General features: G+C 44.9%; 1 protein-coding gene across 1 annotated transcript in view; it reads left to right on the top strand.

Annotated features, from left to right (window-relative positions):
- The first annotated feature begins 1,291 nt into the window (after positions 1-1,291).
- The window catches only part of LOC132820846 (transmembrane protein 50B), a 67,095-nt gene continuing 62,386 nt past the window's right edge, over positions 1,292-6,000 (top strand). Inside the window, exon 1 of the mRNA XM_060833194.1 lies at positions 1,292-1,402. The gene's annotated coding sequence lies outside the window, so the exon portion shown is untranslated. The remainder of the gene's footprint in view (positions 1,403-6,000) is intronic.

Raw genomic sequence — 6,000 nt, 5'->3', positions numbered from 1 at the left:
TGCTTGGAGGCATTCAGTCTCCCCAATGTAGAGGAGACTGCATCGGGAGTAACGGATACAATAAATGATATTGGTGGATGTGCAGGTAAAACTTTGATGGATGTGGAAGGCTCCTTTAGGGCCTTGGATGGAGGACAGTGCTGAGCTGGAAGGTTGGAACTGAGGTAAAGTGGGTGGAAGGGAAATGAGGAAACTGGTGAAGTCCACATTGATGCCATGGAATTGAAGTATTCCAAGGTGGAAGATGGGGCGTTCTTCCTCCAGGCGTCAGGTGGTGAGGGAGCGATGGTGGAGGAGGCCTAGGACCTGCATGCCCTCAGCAAGTGGGAGGGGGAGTTGAAATGTTGGGCCATGGAGCGGTGTGGTTGATTGGTGCAGGTGTCCCAGAGATGTTCCCTAAAGCGCTCTGCTCGGAGGCGTCCAGTCTCCCCAATGTAGAGGAGACTGCATCAGGAGCAATGGCTACAATAAATTACATTGGTGGATGTGTAGGTAAAACATTGATGGATGTGGAAGGCTCCTTTGGGGCCTTGGATGGAGGCGAGGGCACAGGCTTTACAATTCCTGTGGCGGGGGGGGGAGAGATGCGTGGTCTACAGGGCTGTAGATCGAAGTTGTGTGGACAGAGACTGCAATAACTACCGGCTGTTAGGGCCATCCATCACCGTTAAAAGGAGAAAGTGAGGACTGCAGATGTTGGAGACCAGAGTTGAAAAATGTGGTGCTGGCAAAACACAGCAGGCCAGGCAGCATCCGAAGAGCAGGAGAATTGACGTTTCGGGCATAAGCCCTTCGTCAGGAATGAGGCTCCAACCTCCAGATACATCGTATCGTCCTCCGTCATTTCTGCTACCTCCAAAAAGACCCCACCACCAGGGATATATTTCCCTCCCCACCCCTATCAGCATCTCCTGATTCTCCTGCTCCTCGGATGCTGCCTGGCCTGCTGTGTTTTTCCAGCACCACAATTTCAACTCTCATCACCTAAAAGGCCAGAGGTGCTGTTGTCCCTTGACTTATGGAGATGTCGATCAAAGCTGAAAGGGGGTAGACCACGCTGACTATTGGCTGCGAGGTCCATCTATTACCGCTGTAAAGGTCGGTACAATGTTTCCCATTGGTGGATATTGCTGTCGATCAAAGCTGGAAGGGCGGCGACCAAGCCACTGATTGGCTAATAGGTCCACCCATCACAGATGTAGAGGCGGATACAATGTTGTCTATTGGCGGACAGTGCTGCCGATCAAAGGTGGAATGGTGGATGTGATGTAGGCTGTTGGCTGACAGAGCTGTCCATCACGGCTGGGTGGGGGCTGCGGTCGGTATGCGGACGCCTGGAGAGAGGACGGGATAAGAGGTGTCCGGCGCGGGCCTAGGACCGAATTGTCAAGGCCGAGCCCAGGTGAGTTGTTTATTCCTAGTTAAAAAACAAAATAACGAGAGAGAGATAGATTCGAGGGTCTGGTGTTTCTCTGAGTTTGTCCTTTACTGTGACCGGGAGATTGTTCTCCTTGTTCCTGTGGTGTGCGGGTGGGAGAAGCTGCAGCAAAGCCTGAAAGAACCATCTGGGTCCTGTCCACCCCATTCTAGAGCAACATTACTGACCGCAAAGATGCTGTTAATGCCATCTATATTACAGTCTTAGCATGGTCATCCGTTATCACCTTGAACCAAATGGAGGATAGTGACTACTGTTGGACAATACTTTCCCAGCCCATTTATCTCTCGCCTTTTCTTAACCCTATATTGCTGACTGTGAAAAACTTCACATTTTTTTTATGGGTTAGTTGGGGATGGATAACTTATGTCGAGACAAAATATATTCGAAGTAAAGCTTTATTTTTCTGACCAACTTGTTTCAATTCGTTATAGGAAGTAAAAGCAGGAAGCGTTTCTTGTTGGAAGGCTTGTCCTTTGAACTAACCTGTTAGGGCAGGTTATGACACACCTCTGGGACTGGTTAGTTTCAAACTGGGTCAACGGCAGGGGTACTCATTGACCCTCAGTGGGGATCAGTGGAAAATTCTGCACTTCGATTCATTTCTATGGCAGCAGAAGGTAGTTGTAGTTGTTGAAAGTCAGTCACTTCAGCCCCAAGGACAGCAGTATAGTGTCCCACCGTTCTTAGTTGCCTCAGTGTACTTCACACTTCTGGGGATGTTTACAGATGATTGCAAGTGTTTGGTATGTTACCATTTGGTAGAAGTGAAAGTGTAATAGTAATGCTGTTGGACTAATTATTTAAAAGCCTATACTTCATGTTGTAGGGGTATTGGTTCAAATCATGGAATCTGGTGCAATTTTAAGTTCAATTAATAAATGTGGGATATGGTTTATTTTAAAGCCTGTTCACCATGGAGGTTTATTAATAGAATGAGAGGTGTGGACAAGGGTAAATGGACAAGGTCTTTTCTCTGGTGGGGGAGTCCAGAGCTAGATGGAATAGATTTAAGGGGAGAAGGGGAAGATTTCAATGTTTTCACACAGGGTGGTGCCTGTATGGAATGAGATGCCAGAGGAAGAGGTGGAGTTTGGTACAATTACAACATTTAAAATAAATCTGGATGGGTATATGAATAGGCAAGGTTTAGAGGGATATGAGCCATGTTCTGGCAAATGGGACTAATTAATTTAGGGTATCTGGTCGGCATGGACAAATTGGACCGAAGGGTCTGTTTCCATGCTGTACATTTCTGTGACTCTGACTCGTGTGGATGTGACTTGAACCTGGACCTTTTGGCTTTAAATCTAGCATACAAAGCTCATCTGTGTTAGTGGCCACCTATCATAGATTGTCATGAAAACCCATCCTGTTTAGTCATGTGTGTACTGGCAAGTAGTCATTTAGTAGGGTCCTTTTCTCTGCAAAAAGACAATTTACACACACTTTGCCTGTTTCAACTCAACAGTCCCATCTGTTTGCTCGTTCACTTCACAGGGCTTTGATTGTCAGATTGAACCTGCCTGGTTTAAAATTTAAACAAAACTTGACATTTAACAGTTGATCATCATTAATTGGTGCACTCTTCATGGCATCATCATAGCGAATAGATTCAATCAGCACTCCTCTTCTGTAGTATAAATGCTGGTTTTCCCTTTGAGTTGGTATTCTTGTGAATTGTTCTGATTGAGTACAAGATGAAAAGCTTTGAAAAAATGTGGCTTTTTGTTCCAAGTCCTGTGCCAACTGACTATCTGAAAAAAGACAGGCTGAAATAGTGGTATCTGCAAGAATTCGAATTGAACAGCAAAAAAAAATGATGGTGAATCCCTCACAGTCCTGAGACCTAATCTGTCTTTCAAGGTATAATTTCATATGTGCTGCAGGGTCTTGTGGGTTCTTGTTGTATTGCTGAGTTAGGCATTCTTATCACTATTAATGTTGAAGCTGCTGTATAAATGCAGGTTGTCTTGTGTGTAATCTTGATGCTTCTATTTTGTATGGAGGATGTAAAGGTAGGAAAAATGACTTGTATGTATTTGAAAAATGTTGGTGCCAAATGAGCACTTCCTACCAAGGCTGTAACATGCATTTGATTGAATAAGGCCAGTATGTATATCTGCTGTCTTTTTAACACTTTTTTTTCAAATTATATTGAAATACATGTATAGGCACAATAACATTGTAGGAAGAGTTATTGGTGATTCAATCCTCTATTTTCCATGGCTTGTTAAAGTTCATAAAGATTACATGAAGCTAACATACTTTTTCAGGATTCACTTAAAGTAGCATCAGTTATACCAAAGTAGCCTCCTTCCCGTCAGAGTGCTACATAATCTTTGATGTTCCAGTAAACGCTTGTGCTTTAGAAAAAGCGGTAGTTGCTTTCCAACTTCTCTGTGCAGGCAACTGTTACCTTCTATGGAAAGCAACAAAAGTAATTGTTTCCTATTCACTAACACCTTTTGTGCAGTGTTAAGCTGCTTTTATACTTAGTGTGACTATCTGCATGAGTCCTGCGTAGCTATGGCTGATTGCGAGAATGGCCAGGTTTCCTTTTTTTTAGATTTATTCCTGTTCTCCAAGCTTAGCAAATCCAACAGTTTTACAGTCTGAAGAGGACATCTTAGAAACAAAGAAAAATGTCAACATGGGTAGACCATTTGGCCCTTCGAGCCTGCTCTACCATTCAATATAATCGTTCAAATCGATACCCAGTATCTGATTTCTCGCCATGTGCTTTAAGCCCTTTAGTCCTCCGAATAAAATCGTAACTCCTTGCAAACATTAAATGTTTTGGTCTTAACTGTTTTCCGTGGCAGAGAATTCCACAGGCAGTCCACACTGAGTGAAGAAATTTTTCCTCCTATATCTGTCCTAAATGGTCTATTCCATAATATTAAACTGTTCACCCTCAAAGACTGGTGTAGTGGAAACTGATAAAAGCAGAGCTCTATCATTGTTCTGGGAAGGGGTTGGGGGTGGGGGGGGTGCGAAGAGTGGATGAAGGGTGGAAACTAGAATCAAATTGCTGCAAAGCTGCTGAATTTTTCCATCTCTGCATAAGAGTAGAAAGCAGCACTGATGACCTCAATATATTGGAGAATGTTACGGGTTGGGATCCAAGTAGGATTTCAACAAGGAATATTCTGTGTATCTACAAAGAGACAGCATAGCTGGCACCAATGCGGGTACGCATAGCCATACCTTTTGACTTGGAGACACAGAAGTGAATTAAAGGAGAAATTGTTCAAACTTAAAAATGAGCTCCGCTAGGGGAAAAAGGATACTCATGGGTCCAGACTTCCTTTTATTTTTGTTAACAAAAAAAATGCTATCTTCAACCATACTGATGGTGGATGGACATATGGAGGGATTGCACATTGGTGAGGAAGAGGTGACCAGAATCAGAATCAGAAACTGGAAGTTGTGATGCCAACATAAAGCATTGGTAGAATTGTAAAATTAAGTGGGGAGACACTGAATCTGGGCCAAAATCAAGTCAAGAGAGGAAGAAAGAAGTTCAGTGAGGCTGGAACAGGCTGGATGGAGGAACTGAGATGAGAAGCTTTGGAGCAAATTCTACAGATAAAGTGAGATTAGTGACAGTTCTGGAAATTACTGTTTGCTATTGAGTGATGGGGTTACTGTTCATACTCAAGTCATTTTCTGCCACTTCTGCCACCACCTGCTGATGCCATCATCAAACACACCTTCCTCTTCTCTTCACACCATCCTCACGTCAGCATTCTGCAGGGACTTTAACCTCCATGAAACCCTGATCCTTTCTCCATCTTTCTTAACACTTCCTCTCTCCCCATGGCACTTCTTCATGCAATTGAACAATGTTTAACACTTGTCCATTCACCACTTTCCTCTTCACTGTTCAAAGCTCTAAACACATTTCATTTGAACCAATGTTTTACTTGTACTTCTTGCTGTAGTAAAATGTGCGGTCTGCAGATCCGAGCTGAAAATGTGTTGCTGGTTAAAGCACAGCAGGTCAGGCAGCATCCAAGGAACAGGAAATTCGACGTTTCGGGCCAGAGCCCTTCATCAGGAATGAGGAGAGGGTGCCAGGCAGGCTAAGATAAAAGGTAGGGAGGAGGGACTTGGGGGAGGGGTGATGGAGATGTGATAGGTGGAAGGAGGTCAAGGTGAGGGTGATAGGCCGGAGTGGGGTGGGGGCGGAGAGGTCAGGAAGAGGATTGCAGGTTAGGAGGGCGGTGCTGAGTTCAAGGGAATCGACTGAGACAAGGTGGGGGGAGGGGAAATGAGGAAACTGGAGAAATCTGAGTTCATCCCTTGTGGCTGGAGGGTTCCTAGGCGGAAGATGAGGCGCTCTTCCTCCAACCATCGTGTTGTTATGTTCTGGCGATGGAGGAGTCCAAGGACCTGCATGTCTTCGGTGGAGTGGGAGGGAGAGTTAAAGTGTTGAGCCACGGGGTGGTTGGGTTGGTTGGTTCGGGCGTCCCAGAGGTGTTTCCTGAAGCGTTCTGCAAGTAGGCGGCCTGTCTCCCCAATATAGAGGAGACCACATCGGGTGCAGCGGATGCAAT

This window comes from Hemiscyllium ocellatum, chromosome 12 (assembly GCF_020745735.1).
Source record: "Hemiscyllium ocellatum isolate sHemOce1 chromosome 12, sHemOce1.pat.X.cur, whole genome shotgun sequence".
NCBI classification, from domain to species: domain Eukaryota; kingdom Metazoa; phylum Chordata; class Chondrichthyes; order Orectolobiformes; family Hemiscylliidae; genus Hemiscyllium; species Hemiscyllium ocellatum.
Note: the sequence above shows the minus strand (reverse complement) of the source record. Positions and strands in the feature narration are given on the sequence as shown.